This window comes from Sylvia atricapilla, chromosome 5 (assembly GCF_009819655.1).
Source record: "Sylvia atricapilla isolate bSylAtr1 chromosome 5, bSylAtr1.pri, whole genome shotgun sequence".
NCBI classification, from domain to species: domain Eukaryota; kingdom Metazoa; phylum Chordata; class Aves; order Passeriformes; family Sylviidae; genus Sylvia; species Sylvia atricapilla.
In genome coordinates, this window is record NC_089144.1 from 20,534,904 (window position 1) to 20,555,667 (window position 20,764).

General features: G+C 40.3%; 1 long non-coding RNA gene across 5 annotated transcripts in view; it reads right to left on the bottom strand.

Annotated features, from left to right (window-relative positions):
• The window catches only part of LOC136361148 (uncharacterized), a 92,049-nt gene that overhangs the window by 17,048 nt on the left and 54,237 nt on the right, over window positions 1-20,764 (bottom strand). For 3 of the 5 annotated variants that reach the window (XR_010743584.1, XR_010743585.1, XR_010743583.1), the window contains one exon: window positions 14,909-14,958. This is a non-coding gene — a long non-coding RNA (uncharacterized lncRNA). Of the gene's footprint in view, window positions 1-3,600; window positions 3,763-14,908; window positions 14,959-20,764 lie in introns of all 5 variants that reach the window. The other 2 variants (XR_010743582.1, XR_010743586.1) reach the window with 1 other exon arrangement.

The following is a 20,764-nucleotide window of genomic DNA, read 5'->3' on the forward strand; positions in this document are numbered from 1 at the left end:
GTTCATTACTGACCTCAGCTGAAGTCGGAGGACCAGTGAACTCCAGTGTAGATCAATGTGACCTCTCTTGCTTCAGAGTATTATTGTTGTTGTTACATCGTGTACAGCACAGAGTGCTGCTGTTAAAAGAAAATACAGCTGTGGCTGTGCCACCACACTGAAATCCATGTTCCAGCAGTCACATAGGTCTGATCAAACCCTGCTCCACGTGCTGCTGCTCAGTCCTATTCTTAGGGTACAGACAAATTCTCCTCCATTTTTAGTCAGAGTGTGAAAACAATGTAATGGGTGACTGTAGGTAACGGGTAAACCCTTGAAAACAGCAATCCAAATATTCTACATAAAAATCAGTAAGAGCTGCAGGCATCCTTATGAGAGCTGTGCATAAAATCCACATGGTGGGGTATATATGTCACTCTGTTAGCAAGCACTGGACAACTGAGCACGGAAATACAGATGAATGGGCCTCTAAAAGTCTTCATTAAAATATGCTCAAAAATCCATCAAGATAAATCTCTTTAAATCTTCTCAAAACAGTGAGATGGCATGAATGTATCTAATGGCTATTTTCAAAAGAACAGTGGCTCCTCTGCTGCATTGTTTCTATCGCATGAAAATGTCAGAAATGGTTGAAATGTGAAAAAATAGGAAAGTCTCACCAATTCAGACCAAACCGCAAACCACTTTGTAAGATCATGGAATTCTACAAGTGAAGAGACAAATGAACAAACATGCACACCAATAAAACTGCACAAGAAGAAACATGCCAGTTTCTATTTATTTTCCTTTGCTTCTTTCTGCAGATTAGGAAAAAGACGGCTATAACAGTAAAGCGTTGCTGGTGCTGGACGTAAATTTTGGAAGTTTTCGTTAGAGAATGCAAAATCATTTTCAACATGGCTTTAGTTCAAGGCAGGGATGTGAATGGAAAAAGTTACGAAAGCATTTCAGAACCTCAAAATAAGGAAGACTGGAATAAACATGAAGTCATCTATGGATAATGCTCTTCAAATATTAATTCCTACGCTCAGTTTTTTGGTAATACTTTGATGTGTGCTGTGGTTAAGCAGAGGGTTGAAAGAAAGGACAAGAAATAGGCAGGTTCTTCAGCTGCCATGGAGGTGAAAACTCATTGCAAAGTTTTGGTTCTAAAAGGTAACAGCACTGGCACAAATTATTACACAGGTTTCCATCTCTTGTTTCATAGGGGCTTAAAATCACTGAAGAATTTCTGAACCTGTGAACAACTCCATATATTACCCTAATTTTATGGACAACAGGAATGCCTCAAGTCTATCTCAGGCAGGACCCAGCAAGCCAGGGAGTGGAAAACTCTGCTCCTCTCATGTCCATTTTTCAGCAAAAATGAGGACAACCATTTCTCCTTTAACAACCTTGAAATGGGTGGCAAAACTACAAATACTTTAAAAACACTTCACTAATTTACCATTTTAAATCCCAGCTTAAATAGCGCAAGAAAAGACAGTATCACCTTGCTTACCTACTGTACAGTGCATTTCTATTTAGTCAGCTTCTTACACCCAGTAAATGTATGTTAGCACATTCACAACTTTTGAGGAAAGAGGTTGAAATCCAAATTTCAAAGAGCTGAGTTATTTTCTAAGTCTGGAGAAATACACATTAAAAATAATTTTTAAAAAAACACACACAGCTGATCACTGAACACAACTACCATGCCAGCAAATCTATTTGTGAGAATTCTGTCATCTTGGGTTGGTCAATGAAGGTGTCAGGTTGGCTAGGGACTTTAAGATCACCTAGTTCCAACCCCCACCCCCCCCACGTATTACTGCACAATTTTAATTTAAATAAAAACTTATTTAGCTGATGGTAATGACTACCCTTCATGTAAACTCTTCTTGCTCTTCAACAAACCTAATTTTAGGCTCTAATCAGCCTGCAACTCAACAGAAGCAATCAGAGTACTGGCATGAGCTGCTATAGGAAGAGTTTAACCATTAATTGTAACTTACCATGTCTTGTTTGTCAAGACTTTACGGTCACTTGCAAGAATTCCTGACTGTAACAGTTCTAAATTCTTCCAGATTATGTTGAGACAACAATAGTAATAAATTAATTCCGTTTCCTCCACATAAGGAAATAAATGTAGAATCATTAAGACTGGAAAAGCCCTCTAAGATCATTAAGTCAACCATTAACCCATCACTGTCAGGTCCACCACTATACCATGTCCCCAAGCACCACATCTACCAAGAAGTATTATTAATCCTAATTTTCCAGATTGGAAACTGCAACATGGAAGAATGCAATCACATGCCCAAGAGCACAAGCAGCGAACTCTGATTTTAACCTTTAACTTAAGGGTTCTGATGTACATTTTCCCTGCTCAATACAGTTGACTGCTGTTCTTCCAAGTCCTTGGACTGAAACACAGAGTTCACTGAGCACTTCAGAAAATCTGCATTTTCAGAGACAAACTGACCTATACCTCAACCATGAAAATTAATGCAAACATCAGAAGCCACACTTACATATATCATTAAGCACTTGGAAATATTCTTTTAAAACCAGGGCACGTAACCAGAGGGTCCTTCTTTCTTTAAACTTGTCATCTTGCCATTTCCCATACAGCCACCACTTCCCCTTACAGCACACACACACATTCACAGTCACCACGTTTGTTGGTGGTACACAAGCAATAAGAACCAAGACCTTCCAGGATTAACGCTCCAGGAAACGTTTCATGTGAAGAACACAAAAATGCACCCAGAAAGATTTCTGAAATAGCTCCAGAAGTGGCTATCTAAGGTAGAGTTAGCAAAATCTACAGGATTTCCGTTTGTCCTTCCTTTCCTTCCCCCACGCAAAAACCTTGCAAAGGCGTTAAGGAGAATGAAATTACCCAGCGATATTTAAGAGGCTTTTTTTTTTTGCCAGTGCTGCTTCAGCCACCAGCCAAACCAAACTTTTCTTTGGTTGTTAACATACCTCTGGTCTCAGAACTCTAACAACCTGCACTTGCAGCCAGGGACCAGGAACATTTCCCGTGCCTTGGGAGAGCGATCTTCTTGGAATTTAAATGCTGCCAGTCCCGCCTTTTCAGTTGGAAGCGAATTAACAAAAAAGTATCAGGAAGTTCTACGGCTTCTGAAACGACTTTCTAAAAATATCCTACCCCACCAGAGCAAACAGCAACAAGAACTTGCTCATCAGTTTAATGCAATGTACTTTCCCTAACATTAAAGTGCTGGCAACACCAACAGCACAGAGATGTTCATCACGGCAGACGTGGATGATTAAAACAAAAAACCATTACAGACTAAATTCTGGCTGCTGGTGTCTGATGGAGGCTGCTTTGCAACCTCCAGTGAAGAGAGCTGGGATTTCCACCTGTAAAACACAGATCTGAGTCTAAACTCACCCCCCTCTTTCTTTACTCAAAAAACCCATAAAAGTTACTGGAAAAGGAGCTCGCCCAGATCGACAGAGCATGCCCATCAGGCAGCTCTATGAACATATTTACAGTAGTTAAAATAACAGATAATCATAAAGATATAAATAGTTTTTCTGGCAAAATTAAAGCACGATTAAAAAGGAAAGAGACACACGAAGAATTACCTCTGCTCTTGCTGACAGACACGCAGTCAGAACAAGACAGGCTGCACGCTTCGAGCCATTAATAAAAAGAGGAGCAAGCGAATGAACAGCTTTCGGATGAATCCAAATAGTTTTTGTTTCTCTGCTGCAGTTTCACCACTCCCACAGGGTCTCTACATTTGCCTTGTAACGAAAGCAAAGTACAGGTCAGAATAAGAATGGGAGGAGACCAAAAAACTCCACTTTATTAGTCAAAGTTTGTCATTCTTGCTGTCTTCTTTTCAAATGAGAGGAAAACAGGGCTGATGTGGCCAAACGGGATTCAGAGGGAGTGCTCTGCTTATGCCTTATAAACCAGAAGCTGGGCTCATCTGCATTTTACATGATCTGATTGGCAAAAGCAGGAAGTAAGAAAACCTTCAAGTACATGATTTATGGAAAGATTATCACATGACTAAAAAGCACAGAACAAGAAGGACGAAATTCAGCTTTCACTTGCAGCAATGTGGGTCTGTTCTAACTCTGCTGCCTTTGGCAGATTCATGATGCTCAAAACAAGATAAAATACTTCGTCTTCCTGAGGACGTAAAGTCATTTTAAAGTCAGAATTTAGCCTCTGCTTTTCAAACACAATCATTGTTTCAGGTCTGCTCAGTGAAGAATTTCTGTACTGCACAAGAACCACATGAACTATGTGGAGAGTATTTTCAAATATATTTCTGTCATCTCTACCACTGTGCCTCCAAATAATCCAGCTACTCACTGCTGTGCTACGCACCTGTACACTTGCACACCCCTGTGAATGTTTTAAAATGTATTTCAAAATATTAAATGACAGCCCACAAGTGCACTGGAAATTCTCTCCTGCATTTCACAAAGTAAGTTAAAGTGTTCACTCACTTTATTATTTGGGGAACAAAATAGGAGGATGATTTTATGATGTAACATCCAGCAAGGTATGGAAATTTTTGTCCAAAAGACAGTAAGAAACAGTAATGGTCTGGTTTTTTGCTCTGTTGCCAGCAATTAAGACTACATTTTGATGAAAAGCTGGTAAATTATACGAGCTACAAACACTTTTTTCTCCTCTATCTCACACATGGATTTTGTACTAGAAGAGGAAAGTGTTAGAGGTGAAAGAATAAGAGGAATGTTTACCAGGATGCTACTTGAGTACTGAGGAAAAATAGAGAGTAACAAAGGACTAAGAACTGAAAGCAAACATTGTGAGACAGTGAAACAGAGCTCTCCCAGCAGAGGCATTTTTTTCAGTGATGGCCTCACAGTTCTGCTGTCCCCTGAGCAGCTCACTCAGATGGCAAAAGGTTAAAAGCACTGAGGAAAACCTGAATCATCTGACCCAAAAATGGAAAAGAGGAGAGAGGAAAAAGACACTGTGGTATGAGCTCAGTTTTAATGTGATGCCCTCTTTTTAATACTGAAGGACTCTGCTCCCTTTTGACAAACACTTGGTGAAACACAGACTTTAAATGTACAGACAACAAAATCACAACAGCAATTCATTTTCTTAGGGGTCAGAAACCTCAATTCTATTTCACACACTGTAGCAACAAAATATGAATCACCTGGGTGAATTTTTTACATAGGGTTTGTGATACTTTCCAGTGTTTCAGATCAATGTGATTTTATTCCTGTGTTTAAAAATGACACACATATTCAATGAAGATAGATTTCTCTGTACTGTCTGAGGAGAGATGGCACATGCCTCATGTGAAGAGCTAAGCAATAATATAATGTGGTTGAAAATACAACTGGTACTCCCTAAAGTGGTTTTTCACAGTCTTTAAACACCAGATCCTCAAGCATTTTCCTGTACATCAAAACAGCCAGATCTGTCTTTAGCATGTGGGGCAGCAACCCCAAGAAAGATTCCAAACAAGATAAAAAGATTTCTTTCTTTTCAAGTAACTGTTTATCATACGGTCCAGGAAGTGGTGCAAAATCCTGAATAAAAGTGACTGCTGATTATAAACCTGTCTTCTCTGGAATCACTCCAGCACCCCTAGCCATCTGCAGGGAACAGGGAATAGGATACAGCACTGATGTACACAAAACACCTTCTGGGGGACTCTGCACCCATACAACAGTGACTAGATTATTGGTATGGATCAGGACTGGGTTTATCTTACTCAGCTACAGGTGCCAAAAAATTACAGGCTTACTTTAAACTGTATCCTTTAACAGCTGTCAGAAAGAGGCAATTGACAATGATGAATCTTGTTAAATTCCTTAGAAATAAAAATTTACATGAACATCAGAAAGAGAAACAGCTTTGCAGGTCAGCGTGACAGGGAAGCAGACTTCTAAATTCCCTCAGGCAAAAGATACTTTCTCCACTTGGAACACAGAGTTTCCCAAAACGAAATCTCAGCACGAAAGAATCTAAAACCTGTTGCTGTCAGCTTCTTGCTAATTAACTCAGAAATTACTGGCAGATTGGAGATGAAGGAAGGTAAGGGAGTCACAAACTCACATAAATGGAACAAGTCAGGAATGAGACAGAAAAGGAGTAACAAAAGTACAGAACACCTTTTAAACACTGTGTGTTTCACAAGATTTTGCCAGAATTAAACTAGAGGGAAGAAGAAAAAACCAAAAAAACAACAAGTGACAGGATTGCTGCTGAATTCCACTGAATCCTGAATTCCACTCTTCTACAATCATCATCTTTTAAATCAAAACCATTAGAAAAGATAATGAAGATCCGAATGATCTAAACCAAATAAATTTCAAAAATGACCTTCTTCATTGCGAGTGAAGACAACTCAGTGCTGGTTTGAGTTACAGAAGAATTAAAACCATCCAGAGACCTACAAGGGATTGTGCACATCACATATCTGATGCTGCCAACCTATCTTCATACCACAAGTAAGTAATGGCAGGGATCTTTCAACTGCTACATTTGAATTCCATCACTCACTTCCCCTGGGTCCCCACCAAAAAAACTGTGGAAAAAAAGCAAATTTGAAAAATGCCTTCTAGGCTGATTACACACAGGAATAGGGAAAATAAATGCATGCCTGTCTACCAGTTCATTCAACACAGGAGGCATTAGTCACTTTTCTGAGCACAATATTAGGATGTTTGTTGACTGCGGCCCATCAAAGAGCGACACTTGAGAATGGAGTCATCAAATTCACTTCCCAGTCAAAAAGTCATAATCCAAATAGAGATTTCTCAGAGAAAGGGTTAAACATGGGAACAGAGGAGAAGCAACAGACTTGGAGGGTGCCTGTGGCTCAAGGTTTAATGGCTATGTAGTTCCTTCCGAGGAAAGGGAGTGTTCCTGCATGACACAGCCAGAAAACCATGCAGGAGTCACATCCTGGTGAAGGGTGGCAGCTCCAGACACTTGACCTGGGAGGACGGCTTTATGCACAGGAATGTTGGCATAAGGAATGGAAAGCATGGGGAAAGGCATTTATTTCCAGAAAGGCATTAGGAGAATATTGCTCTGGTTGTGAGAGTGGTGTCTGGAAGCCCAACACGTCTCCCAAGGGATGAGCTGAGTAGGGTTTTGCCAGTTCTTTTCAATGCCCATCCTTGTGTCTGTGGGGCTGTTACAGCTGAGCAGCATCCCCCAGGATGAGCACACTCACATTAACCACCTCTCAGACCCTGAGTGACTCCCACAGGAGCAATGAGCCAAAGGGAACCTGCGTCCACCCTCTGTGCTGCAGGACGATTCCCAGCCCTTTCTGGGCTCCCAGGCAAACCTGAATTGCTGCACTTCCTCATCATCTCTGTCCACCCTTTCCCCCCAGCACTCACAGGGACACTGCAAACTAAATCAGCTTCAGAAGTCATTTCTGTGCACAGTAATAATAATGGTCCTAATTTATACATCCATTAGAGTGTCTTAAACGAATCCGAGGACAGGTTTGACTCATTTAGCAAAATGTGACTCATGCTTCTTTAAGTATGGAAAAAACCATTTTGCAGACTTGACTCCTGCAGGCTCTGAATGCCTGAATCTCAGTGTAGCTTTATTTAACAACAGCCACATTATGAGACCTCAGTTTCCTTGTGCACCAGAGCAGAGTACAGGGAGAAAACAGAAAGCGCCAAGGGAGTTAAAAGAGTCACCTTTTGCTGAGGCTCATGGCACACACTTTTTTGCGGAAGAAGATAAATACATTTTTTGAAAAATGGGCATGTTTCATTTTGGTAGAGATACTTCTCACACCCAAAGCCAGACTAAGAAATAAAGTCAATATTAGATGTTTGCTTAACCAGCTTAGCCTCTGGATAAAAAGGCCACACTTTCCATTATAAAAGTTTTAGAAGATTAAGCTTCCTTTGATTTCTGAGGAACTACTTATCTGTTGTGTACCTGGATGGGATCCTGTGAAGTTACACTCCATGTACACAAGGACCACTAAACTTATTCAAACTAATTGCACAATAGGACAATTTTCCTATTTATTTTTTCACTGGTACTCTTGGTTATCATCCGAGTTCCCTTCCAATAGGATTTGTACACTCAGTTTTCACACAGCGACTGTGCAAATATTGGAACTCCAACAGCCAACAACAAAACCCAAATATATGAAGTCTTCTTGCACTCTCAAATATATCCTTCCCTACTGGATGGCACTGCATTTAACTGTGGCTCAGCAAAATCATTCAGATGATTATTTATGTCTGTGTAAACATCACATCCATTCTAAGGAATACTCAAAGGCCACAACAACATGAGCTGCTTCCAAGAATCCAGGTCACATTCACATTTACTCTAAAAGCAGCAACAATTTAGGCAAAGACTGAATTTTACTTAACATTATTTTTAAGGAACTGCTAATTTGTGATTCATTGTAAATGGAGAGCCTCAAAATGCTTCATAGTCTAAAGAACCTTTCAAGGAGGCAGATTCACATATTGAAGAGAACAAAGAGGGAAAATACACTCAAGATCAGCCTGATGTGTTTTAAGTGCTGGACGATGGTTCTGCTGTGCCAGTGGGTTTGACAGGTTTTACGTCAGATGCTGAAGAAGTCCAGAAAATGCCAACATCATTCAACCTTCAACCTTGGAATGGCTAGAAGGCCAGAGTCCCATGACTCCTGATGGAGCACCAGGCACAGCTGCAGATAGAGGACAGCTAAATACTGTCCTCCAGATCCAAAGGCTTCTGCTGCTTCTCCAGCTTGTGTTTCCCCCACTGGTCTTACTCTGCCCTCCCAAGATCCAGGGCCTACATGGTTTGGATATCCCCCAGGTAAGCCATTCAAAGACAAAACACCGTGCAGCAATTTGATCAGAAAGAGTTGTCATGCGAAAGTTGTGGATGGGGACAATGAGGTCGCTGCCAGCCAACTCACCTACTCCAAAGGCACCCATCAGGGAAACCCTCACACCAGCTGAGAAACATTATTCCAAGAGGATCTTCTTCCATAGAAACACCTCCTCTCTTTCTCACAAAATCATCTCTAGCAATTATCAAAATTATTCAACCATTTCCAAAAGTCACAAGCTGCAGACTAAAACCAGAGACACCCCAAACCCTCCCAAACACAACAATTTTGCACTGCAAAGCACCAACTGCGTGGAAATGTGCTGATTTCACGAAAAAGCTCTATAAAAGGCAACAAGATTGGCCAGCAGGCCAGTCTGTCCAGCTTCCTGCCAGGCTGCCTGCCAGCCTCAGGGTGGGTACTCCCAGCTCCCTAATTCAAAAAATAAAACTCAGCTATGAGGAGGCTTCCAAGGGATGGGAATTTTGCTTCCTGTAGCTCTCTGATTAAAATAAATGTTGCACAGGTGTGTATGTGTGTGCAAGGAAGGCAGGGCCACCTCTACTTTACGCAACAAGAATGGCTTCTCAACAATGGAAAATTTAAGAAAAATTGCACTTTGAAAGACAGATGACATTGCTAACAGCACAGGAGGGAGAGGATGAGACATCCCCTGCACAAATCTGTGAGTGGGAAGACAATGGCAAAGAAATCCAAACAGCAAGACGATAAATCAGAGGTGGGGAATCCCTGTCTTATCCCTTCTGCAGCGTGCATGCAGCTATTGTATTTAATTAAAATAAATTACAGCTCGCTTGTGTACAGCCTGCAGGGCTTTTAACACCCCTGAACGGAAGCACAGGGATGAGCAGCCATCCTTCAGGAGCTCATTCTCTGTGTCTCCAGACGTGGAATGCAGATGCTCTGTCACAGCACAGTCGCAGCAAGGCTGATGGATCGAGGCAGAACAAAAAGCCCAAAGAGTTCTGCTTTTACACCATCCACTTCCTCAGCTCCGTCCCTGGGATCCTTGCCAGGATGCTGGTAACATTTTAAATGGAGAACACAGAGCTGCCCAGCAGTGTGGCAGCAGCTTCTGAGCACGGACATTTCACTGGAGAGGGGTTTCTTCTAACAGCACTGATTTAGCACTCTATAAACTAAATTTCTGGAACACCTGTCTGAGCAGGATCAGTGCACTTTGCTGGTTAACCATTGCATCCACACCCTGTAATTCCTGCTTGAATTTTCTCCACGTATTTGCAGCAGCAGCAGCACCTGAGGACGAGAACATCTCCCTGCACTGAGGTTCACACTGTGCCCCAGTCTGACACAGGAACATCAGTCCTGTACTTCTGAGGACCGGGTGAGGCAGTGCACAGCTGCTGAAGCGCTGTGCCACACTCCTGAGGATGCTGCAGAGAATGCTGGCAGTGTTTTTGGGGCATGCAAACTGAGTTTCCAGCATCACCCAGGTCAGCCACCCACACACAGCGCTCCAGGCGCCGGCTGATTTCTCTGAAGATCAGCCTGTGAAGTTCTGTTGCACCAGGAGGTTTGGAAACTCCAGGCTGCTGATTACAATGAAGGGAACACCACTTGACAGACCGTGTCCCTAAAAGAATTACAGACACAATGTACCCAACAGGACTCTGGATTGGGGGCTCAGTGGATGCTCAGGCAGCAAAAGGGGTCAGTTAAAACTGCCTTAAACAGCTGCAGAGTATCAGTCAATCCACAGCATTTGAGAAAAAAGAAACTTCTATTTATTTTTGTCCTTAGGAAAGCGTAAGTGAGGAGGAAATGGATTTTAAGTAAGCTTAGAGAAGTCCATGATAATACTAATTCAAGATTTTGAAGCGCTTCACCAACAGCAAGTAAAACACACAGATCTCTGACAGGAGAAATGAAGTAGGAAAATGCAAAGCAGCTTGTCCAGGCTTATGCAACAGATGAGAAGCACAAACAACACACAGATCTCCAGGCTCCATCTCTGTGTCCTACCGCTCTTTCATTTTAAAAACCTAAATCCATTTTGCACTCCAACAAGGTTTTCCATGTAGATTTATTTCATAGTGTTAATTCTGGACTGCATACACTTTATTCCTGATGTACTACATCTCACCCATTATCTCCTATATTGTACATACAATATGAAAGAAATTAATATTTCAGAGCCAAGAAAACAGGAAGAAAGAAGGAAGTCCTCAATTTTTATCGAAAGGCAAATTCATTTTCATATGGGCACACTGAATACAGATTTGAAGCAGCACTCCTTCATCTTATGAAGAGAGAAAACATTGCTTGAAAAATATGAAAATTGAAATTGCTGAGATGCTACTAAAAATATATATATTTATGATGCTTCTATTTCCCGCACTAATATAATGTATAATGCATTTTATGTATTATCTGTTCAGATGCGGATACACTTCACTGCAGGCAGAGATGAGGCAATTATCCAAAACACTGACAAACCATCCTTTAGCCCCATGAAGTGCAGCAAGTAACACAAATCACTCCAGCTCACAGCTCATTTGGCACAAGGACTGCTCCTACAAAAGACACATAAAAGGTTCTCAGTGTCCACGGTGGTGCCAGAATTTTCTGTGTGGAGCCACCTCACCACAAAGACAAGGCACAAAAAGGAAATCCAAGAACTCATCTTAGCAAGCTCCTTTTTCTGCAGATCATACATTCAACTTACAGGTACTTTCACATCTGACATAAATTAAAAGCCCTCTTTTAAAACCAAGTTGTGTTTTTATGTTTCTAAGTCATCTAGAAGACAGCACTGTCAAATGGAGAGTTTCTCTTTGAATACCCACTGCCTGTGTGAATGGCTACTCTCCTCACTTCCAACCACACTGACCTCTTCAGGGTTTGTCTCCTTTTATGCCATCCAAGCCTGTAGACCTCCTCAGAAGAAAAAGGGACACCTGAAGAGGAAAATGGGTTTTCTTTACCCTTGCTGTCTGTGATTTTCTTTTCAAACCCTCCTTCTCATTTAGACTAATGGAAAATATGCTCCAAGATACCGACTTGCTCAGAGATGAGTCATTAGTGAGCTCCTCCTGAGGTCAGATATTGGGCTTCTACTGATGAAGAGTTAAAATATTAGTATTTATTGTTCTGTGTGAGATCTAAAGCAGCCCTGGTGCCCTCACTTCACAGGTACAAGTGACAAACATGACCGACAAAGCCACTTTGTGGAAGGTACATGAGTTAGCAGAATGTTTCCTCAGCCAGTGAAGAGCTTCTGATCATCTGGTCCTTTTTAAGACCAGCCTCACACAAACCAACCAACCATTTAAACAAGACCATGACAGAAAATGCTTCTACAACCCTAAATACATCTGTGTGCATGGTACAACTGTTTCTTCTGTAAAACACAAACTGGAATCAATGCAATGCCATGACACAGCATACTCTTGTCAAGATCCTACAGGGCAGATGGAATTTTGGAGTCCATTTTTTAAGTGCAGAGGTTTTTCTCTATCATGACTGTAACAAAAGTTATTTTGGATCATTTCAAAGGACATCATTGAAAAAATGAAGGTTTATGCCTTGCAGTAAAAGCACCTGATCAAAATGCACAGTTAAAATGGAATTATCTCCGTTTGGCACGTGAAGCCTGTAGGAATACAAGGCTCCCTTTTCCAAAACAAATGTAAGAGATTTAATCTAATTTTATACATTAATCTGCTCTAAACCTTGGGGAAGCTGCAAAGCTTTATTTCCTGTTCTGAGGCAGGAAAGAGAATCAAGAATCCCAGATCCTAAAGCCTGATTATTTTAAGGAAATGCTTATGTGAAGAACTAACATCAGAACTTACTGTGTGTCCTCAGAACTGTGTGTCCTCAGCACAAAACCTAAACAACGATTCAAGTATCATAAAAAGGTTTGGATTTGAAAGGACATTAAAGATCATCTTGTTCCAACCCCTGCCAAGGGACACCTTCCACTATCCCAGCTCCAAGCCCCATCCAACCTGGCCTTGGACACTTCCAGGGATGGAGCAGACATCTGGGAGCTTCTCTGGGCAACCATAGTGGTTTGCAACCATATCTGATATTCAACTTGGAAAACATCACAGCAAGAAACTAGCAGCAATTCACAGAGATACATACTTTATATCAAGGGATACCATCCCTCCTTGAATCCTTCTCTAACCTGTTGGTTATTTACCTGGAACTCCAGATGTCCAGAGTTTTGGCCAAAAACACATCTCCTTTTTCTCTGCACACGTGGTGTCCTAGATGAGCTACTTAATACACAGAACTCCTCATGGTCTCTTGGCTGAATTCCCTCCTTGCCTGCTCCCAGTAAGCAATGACCAATTTAAACAGCCTTTTCCAGGTGTCAGAAAGCCACAAGCAGTTACATATTGCACAACTTACCCTGCAGAGATTGACAAATCAGGTATCACAACTTCACCACCCTCACATACCTGACAATTTATTAGATCAACCTCTATGCCAAGGACTGCACCACTCCCACCCTCAGGTGTAAATGGAAGAGGAAATTAAGGAAGTCTTGGGTAATTTCATTGGTATTTTTACATGAATTCTGAGACAGACCTTTTTTAAAAATGGAAAGTTCCATTACACCATGACAAATCTTTGATTCTGAATCTGGCTCAGCATTCCTCAAGTGTGATTTAGTACCTCTACCAGAAAATTCACTGTAAATTAGCAAGAAAAGAGCAGGGAATACTGGAGAACTGCAGCTCACCAGAACAAATACTGGCAACTTGATTATCAGTTCCAGCACTGACCACATGTATTGCAGGGAAAAAGTTGACCTGGTTAAGGACTTTTCCATTTCTATGTATGATCTCTCAGGGAATGTGCTAAGGAAACGATTGTCCTACTGAATCATTTTAAGAATTTTACAGCCAAGATGATTTATTACCATAAAATAGGTCTTGGAAACAAAGGTATTTGAGGAGACTCAATAGCTATTAAATCATTGTGGAAAACATGATGCTGAAGGAATTGCAGATGCCTGACACATGTTCTACCAATTTTTTTTTTTTTTAATATTGAATGTCTATGAAAAGCAACTCTGCAGAATTACTTAAAACTTTTCCAACAGAAAAAATTTAAAAAGAGAGATAAATTAAAATGGCATCTATAAATGTAAAAAAATAATTGTAACTAAAACACCCAACGAAGGCTGTTGGAAAAACTGGAGACACCAATAATTTCAAAACCTATGCATTAAAAATACACTTCTCGCTTGAGATGTATTTTTCAGAGTTATAGATATTTTACAGTTGAGTCAACAATACATTGAAAACCTCACATCATCTTATAATGACACACTTATTAGTTGGTGTGAAACCAGATTCAGAATCACCTTGGGTTTTGTTATTACAACTGCAATGTAGATGTTGTTATCACATAGAACATGCTCTATTCAAGGCAGTTGGAAGCATCTCTCTTTAAAATGTGCCACTGAATACTACAAGTGAATCAGAAAAATGGCCTGTAAGGCTTGCTGTGCAAAATACCACAGAAGAACACGCTGCCCTCTTGACCAAAATGGAAAAACTCTTGTGCTAAACCTTCCATTAGACCAGGCTGCTCCAAGCCCCATCAAACCGTGAACACTTATAGCACCCCCAAGTATACGTTTTAAATGTACTCCAAAATACTCAGCCAAAATACAGCAGCTTCAAAGTAAGGTCCAAGCTTTTTTCACATCAGTCAATATTACAGACAATACTAACAACTTTTAGAGGTCAAAAATCCCTTTCCAGCCCTTCTTGCCTTCAAACCCCTCTTCACATCCCTGGATCACCACAGCTACAACACAAGTAATTAAGACACAACCCAGGCTTGAACTCCTTTGTGCCTTGACACAGTGATGACAAAGGGAAAGAAAGATCCACTTTGTGCCACTCACACTGAGTGGCTCGAGAACATGGAATCCAGACAGTTCCACAAACTACACCCACAAACCAGGAAATGAGGAAAACTAATGTCCTTTATAATTAAGTGGATGTCTTATAGAAAAGCTGACCAATACTCTTATAAAATAGGAAAATTAACATTCCTCTTTGGCTTACATTTTGCGTTGTCCTGGTTCACTTGTGCAGCTCAGCCACCATTTCTTTTTCTGCAACACAACAAAGAAAACAAATTCTGTTATAAAAAAAAGTATTTGCTTGAACTGACATTTCTCATTATACTGTTAAGTAATGCTTCAAGTTTACTGCTTGCTTTTAGTCAACACTGGAAAATATTTCCATCCTTCTTGTCTGGTTCTCTGATTTTGATTGCCAGAGTATTCCTGTTACATGAAACTGCTCTATCAAGATGAGCCTTGGAGACTGCTTAGTGATTTGAGTGTAACACAGACAAACTAGAAATAAATTCCAAAACCTACAGCAGAGTTGACCAAAGACATTCCTTGCAGCCACAGACAACGTGGATAAACATTTTGTTTAAAAGAATCTAATTGCTCAAACATATCTCTGTGGTATCTTGTTACATCTGTTAGTGTTCCTTGTTGGCCTCCAGCACCTAATTCAAAGAGGTAATGACTTGCACTTGGTTTGGGGTCATACCTGGTACCTCTGTGTGCCAGGCACCCTAACACACTTCAGTGGGAACTGAATATTGGAAAAGTTGTTCCTTCTCTGTGATTTGGATTCAAACCTATAGAAACAGAGAAATTATATCCATACCTTGGGGTATTGGATGGGACTGGGAATTGAAGCAAAAGAAGAGCAAGCAACCAGAAAAACAAACAGAAAAATCTAGTAAGTAGAATTATGAGAGTATTGTCCTGAAAAAGAATGCTCTGATGCTACATTCTCTATTTAACCACATAATTAGTAAACTTCCAGCAGAAGTAGAAAAAAATTTTTTTTCATTCCCTTACTAGGCTAAGAAGTGACCTGGAAGAACTACTCCAACCTCCATGAAGAAGAAATGGATTGTTCCAGATAACGGAATAAGTAAATAACTGGGGACAGAGTCGAAAATGAAGCACAGACCCTCTCATCCCTCAAGGTCAACGCAGTTCTTGTTCTGCTGAAAATGGTAATTTGCAAAGAAAAAAAAAAAAAAAAAAAAAAAAAAGAAAAAAAAAAAAAGAAAAAAAAGAAAAAAAAGAAAAAAAAAGAGAGAGAGAGAGAGATGGAAAGAAGAGGACACCAGCCAGAAAGAATCCTGACTCTGGCTACAGTTTGCTGCCAGGAAGGGATAACAAAGCAACAAGTAAATGCCGGTGTGGATTTGTCAAACTGCTTCCCTTCCTCTTCCAACAAGTTAGAAGGTCCCAGGATACAGAAATAGTTCAGTGATCACCAGGGTCACCTGAGCATGGCCGCTTTCATGTCATGTCCCTCTCCCAAAACAATAAAGGATCATGGATTTGGATAAAAATACACATCCAAAGAATAAAACTTAATTGTTCTCAATTAGTTCCTAGATCACCTAGGTTTTCGCACGTGGCATCCTACCTTCAGCACATTCAAAAAGAAGCTGAGTATCTCATTAATTCATCAGACAACTATGCACAGGAAGTGTTTCCCTAATCCTAAATTCTAAAATCTCAGTATGAAATAAATACATGTACCATTAGGGGGTATGAAATCATCAACTCGTTTCTAAGGGGCACAGTAAAACTTCAAGCTATTTAATTTATCAGAACAATAGAGCTTTACAAAGTGTGTTTTTCACTAATGACCTGGACACTGTTTTTGTTATTTCTGCCTCTAAAATGCACAGCCAATATTTGTGGTTTTTTAAATAAAGGCATTTATTTCTCAAAACGCTGTTGTGCAGGAAAAAAAAACAATCAAGAAAAAAACACAGAGTATAATCAAATATACAAAGAAAAACCACATAAGTACAGATTTCATCATACTCCTCCAGATTTTAAATAGATAAACATATTTTGGAGATAGGTGTGATTTTATGCGAGCTGTCCCCTTTAAAACTGGCAACTACATTTAATTCAGTGCCGCCTTATTCCAAGTTCCAAACTCCAGTTGAAAACAGATCTCACAATGGAATCCTACAGCTGAATATACTCTGGGAGAAAATTAATACTTTAATTTATTCCAAATTCATTTGCATGACAGTATATCATTAGTATATACAGAAAAAAAAGTATTATACCAACAGAGGAAAAATTCTGTGCAAACAGTGAAAGAAACTCACATCCCACCAGTGAGATGAGCTTGAAATTGAAGCAACAAAGCTGTTTTATTTCTCTGAAAAACAAACACATTAAAAAAATACCAAGAAGAGCTGTTAATAGTCTAGACTGTCACTTCAAAAAATACCATGTGACCTTAAAAACCCCACAAAGAAAATATGATTTCTTGCATGCCAGGTAGCTCCTAAATAGCTAAACAGAGCCACATGGACAATCAAGTGCAGACTAAAAATAACTGATGTAACACAGCTCACGTACAAAGCAAAGTTTTCCTACCTCACTGATTAACCAGTTGAAGAGGAAAGAAAACACACACTCACAAGGTAACTCCATCAACCTTGTTGTCCTGGAAACAATTCTTCTACAAGAGAAGTACTTCACTGCCAAAACATCTTCTGCTACTACTTTTCAGGTTTTTTCTTCCCCCACTTCCCTCTGCAGCGCACGCAACATTCGGTAAGAAGCCAGTACCAAACCTAACCCATCAAATGGCATAGAAATGGGATCTCCTGCTCTTAAGAGGAAATATATTATTCTATTTGTGTATGCAGCACTTAGGGAACACCAAGTTGGCACAAAGGCTATGGAACCAACTCTGTAATTTTGTTGTTGCTGCTGTTGTTAAATTGTCCTGAATTAACGGAACCTTTCATTTTAGAAAACGGCCTCAAGTTGTGCTAGGGGAGGTTTACATTAGCTATTAGACAGAATTTGTTCATGGGAAGAGTAGTCAAGCACTGGAACAAGCAGCCCAAGGCAGTGGTGGAGGCACTATCCCTGGAAGCCTTAAAAAAAAATGGATATAGTAATTGAGGACATGATTTGATGGTGAACATGATGGGGCTGGTAGCTGATAGTCATATTTAAACAACCTTTAAAGGTCTTTTCCAACTCAAAAAACTCCATAATTCCCTATAAACCAGCAAACCTACAGGGTGAACTCGGTCTTCCTTCTTCACGTGCCCAAGCACCTGGGGTGAGAGTCCTTTTTCGCCACTCAACAGCTCTGTGGGAGTGCAACAAGGTCATAAACCACAAAAAAAATTACCTTTTCTAGGTTTTATGGTTACTGTCTGTGTTTAGAAGGGAACAGAACTTTCAAACCCAGGTCTTGGCAATTTGTGCCACATTGCTGGCCACAAATTTAAAAAACGCTTCCATGTGCCAGTACTGGAAACATTTATGCCTTCCCTTTCTTGGTTTAGAATCCTTTTCTGAAACAGGTCTGTGCTTTTATTAGAAGATAAAACCGAATTTTAACCTTTGTATGAAATAAAAACTGGGTTTAGAAACCAGGTTTATCTAGGAAACAGCAGGTTTGTTTCAGACCACAACTTTACTCTCCACATCTCTCCATACCTCTTTTTGCTATGCAGCCTGTTTGGGTCAGATACAGTAATTTGGCCTTACCTAAATTGGTCCAATCCATTGCAGCAAATATACTTATTCTAAAAACTTGTAAATTCCTAATTTCTAAACTACCAGTGTTTTAAAAAATTTGGCATCCAAGTCTCTCAGTCAGCCTTCCCACACACACTGCCTAGACCTGTTTTCCAGTAAAATGCCAGAGTCTGCACTGGTCTCAAATGGGAAAAATCACAATTCACTGTTTTCAAATGAGACTTGTTAATTACCAAAATTATTCCCACAACGAGTCCAAAGGGATTTTGGTTCCTTCAGAAGATCCATGATTAAACTTAGTTACACTCAGCAGCTTTATTCAGTGTGGTATCTCTGATTTATTGTCTTCACTCTGCTAAGGAGACCTGCGCTTTCCCTTGACTTCCTCCAATTTCCAATGTATTCACGAGGGTTTTTTTCACATTCCTTAGGAATGCTGGTTATCCATCTTTCTGTATCTTAGTCTTTCATATAAACTCTATCTAATTGCTGTCCAGAGAAGCTGTGGCTGTCCCAGACCTGGAAGTGTTGTTCACAGCCAGGCTGGACAAGGCATGGAGGGAGCAAGCTGGGACAGTGGAAGGTGTCCCTGTCCATGGAAGGGGGATGGATCAGGATGTTCTTTAAGGTCTTTTCCGACCCTAATTTAAAACTGTATCCTTGTATCTACTTCTCAAATGACTTATCTTTAATGTATCAGCGTGACACATGGCTTTGTTTTCCCTTTTCTCCTGTGATTTTATTCTAGACATTGCAAACCTCCAAGTCTCTGTGTATCCTCTGTATTTCTTTTAAGCATCTTCTGGAGAGATCACAGATTCATAGAAGGACTGGGTTGTGAGGGACCTTCAAGGTCCTCTAGTTCTTATCCCTGCCATGGGCAGGGACACTTTCCACCAGGCTAGGTCATATGTTTAGCTGGCAAAATTAGCTGAAATCCCAATTAATCAGGATCTAGATTGGCTACCACTAAACAACCTACCACTAGAAGATCCAAAATCTCAACCTCACAGTCTCCAGCTGCCTCTGCAAAATGCCAGTTAGGGATTAAAATTTCTCATCTCTTCCACTGAAGATCCAGTTGCCTCGGCAGCGTTTTACTGCACAGGCTCAATAAACATTCCATGTGTCATCAAGCAGGCAGTGAACATCCATAGAAGTCTGTCTGAACACGCCAAAGATCCAGGGATTTTCAGCATCCCATCCCTCATACCATGCACGACAAAACTCAACAGCAGAGACAGAGAGGAGGAAGGTTATTTGGAAACTTGGTACATACGAGCAAATTTAAGATTATGAAAATTGTGGTGCCTTACAGTAGCAGTGCTGTTACACACGTTACAAACACTGAATTCTGTCAAACTATTTCCAGTAAATGTATTTTTTTTCTCCACCTCAGCACTAGAAATTCCCAATGCATAGTATAAATCGTTATATTCTGCACTTGCTAGCTCAAACGAGGACCAGATTTTATGAGCCAGCTTTTAGAAGGGTTTAGACCCTCCCTCTCTGGTACAGAAGCACACCAATCTCAGGCTGCAAAAAACATTTCTTACACTGCTTTTTTTCCTTCTTCTTTCAGGCAAAAATTCCAAACCATAGCAAAGCTTTTCCCTTCTGTTGCCGTTGAATACCAGTTGCTGCACAAGTAAAACAGAAAAAGGCTGAAGTTATTTTAAAACAGTTACTTTTCTCTACTTAAGTGTTTAGTTTTCTGTAATTGACTATGTTATGGGTGGGAAATTAATGCCCCAAGTGATGCAATCACCAATACTCCTGAGTAGGGCAGTGGGGCAAGAAGCAAAGGAAAAAAACTTGCAGGGTAACGTAAAACATAATATGGAGGAATAGAACAACATTATTAACTGAGGAGAAAAACCCATAAAACAAACACAACAAAACAACACTCTCTGATGATTCTTTTTAGTCTGAGGCAGTATTGCTACAAAATACCTAATAAAGGTGACACGAAGAACTTCTAAACCATGTATTAATTACCTGCGGCTATTTTTCATTTTAGTGCTTCACTGCAATTTCCATTAGCATGGGAAATTGTACCATTTTTTTTCCAAAGAGAGATTTCCAGCGAAGTCAGTGTGGATTCAACAAGACCAGGACCATCATATAAACAGAAATCAGAAAATAGCATTTCCATAAGAAACCACTCCGATTTATTTGATTAACAGGCACTTACTAGTGACTCACGCTGACATAGCCTATAGTAATCCAATCTATCTGAGATAAGAATAAATTCAAAGGAAACCTTAAATTTAGAAAATCACCTCTGTGACTGCACACACAGTTGGCTTTATTACATGAAATCACATTAAGTGTTCTCTCCAAACGGGAGGAC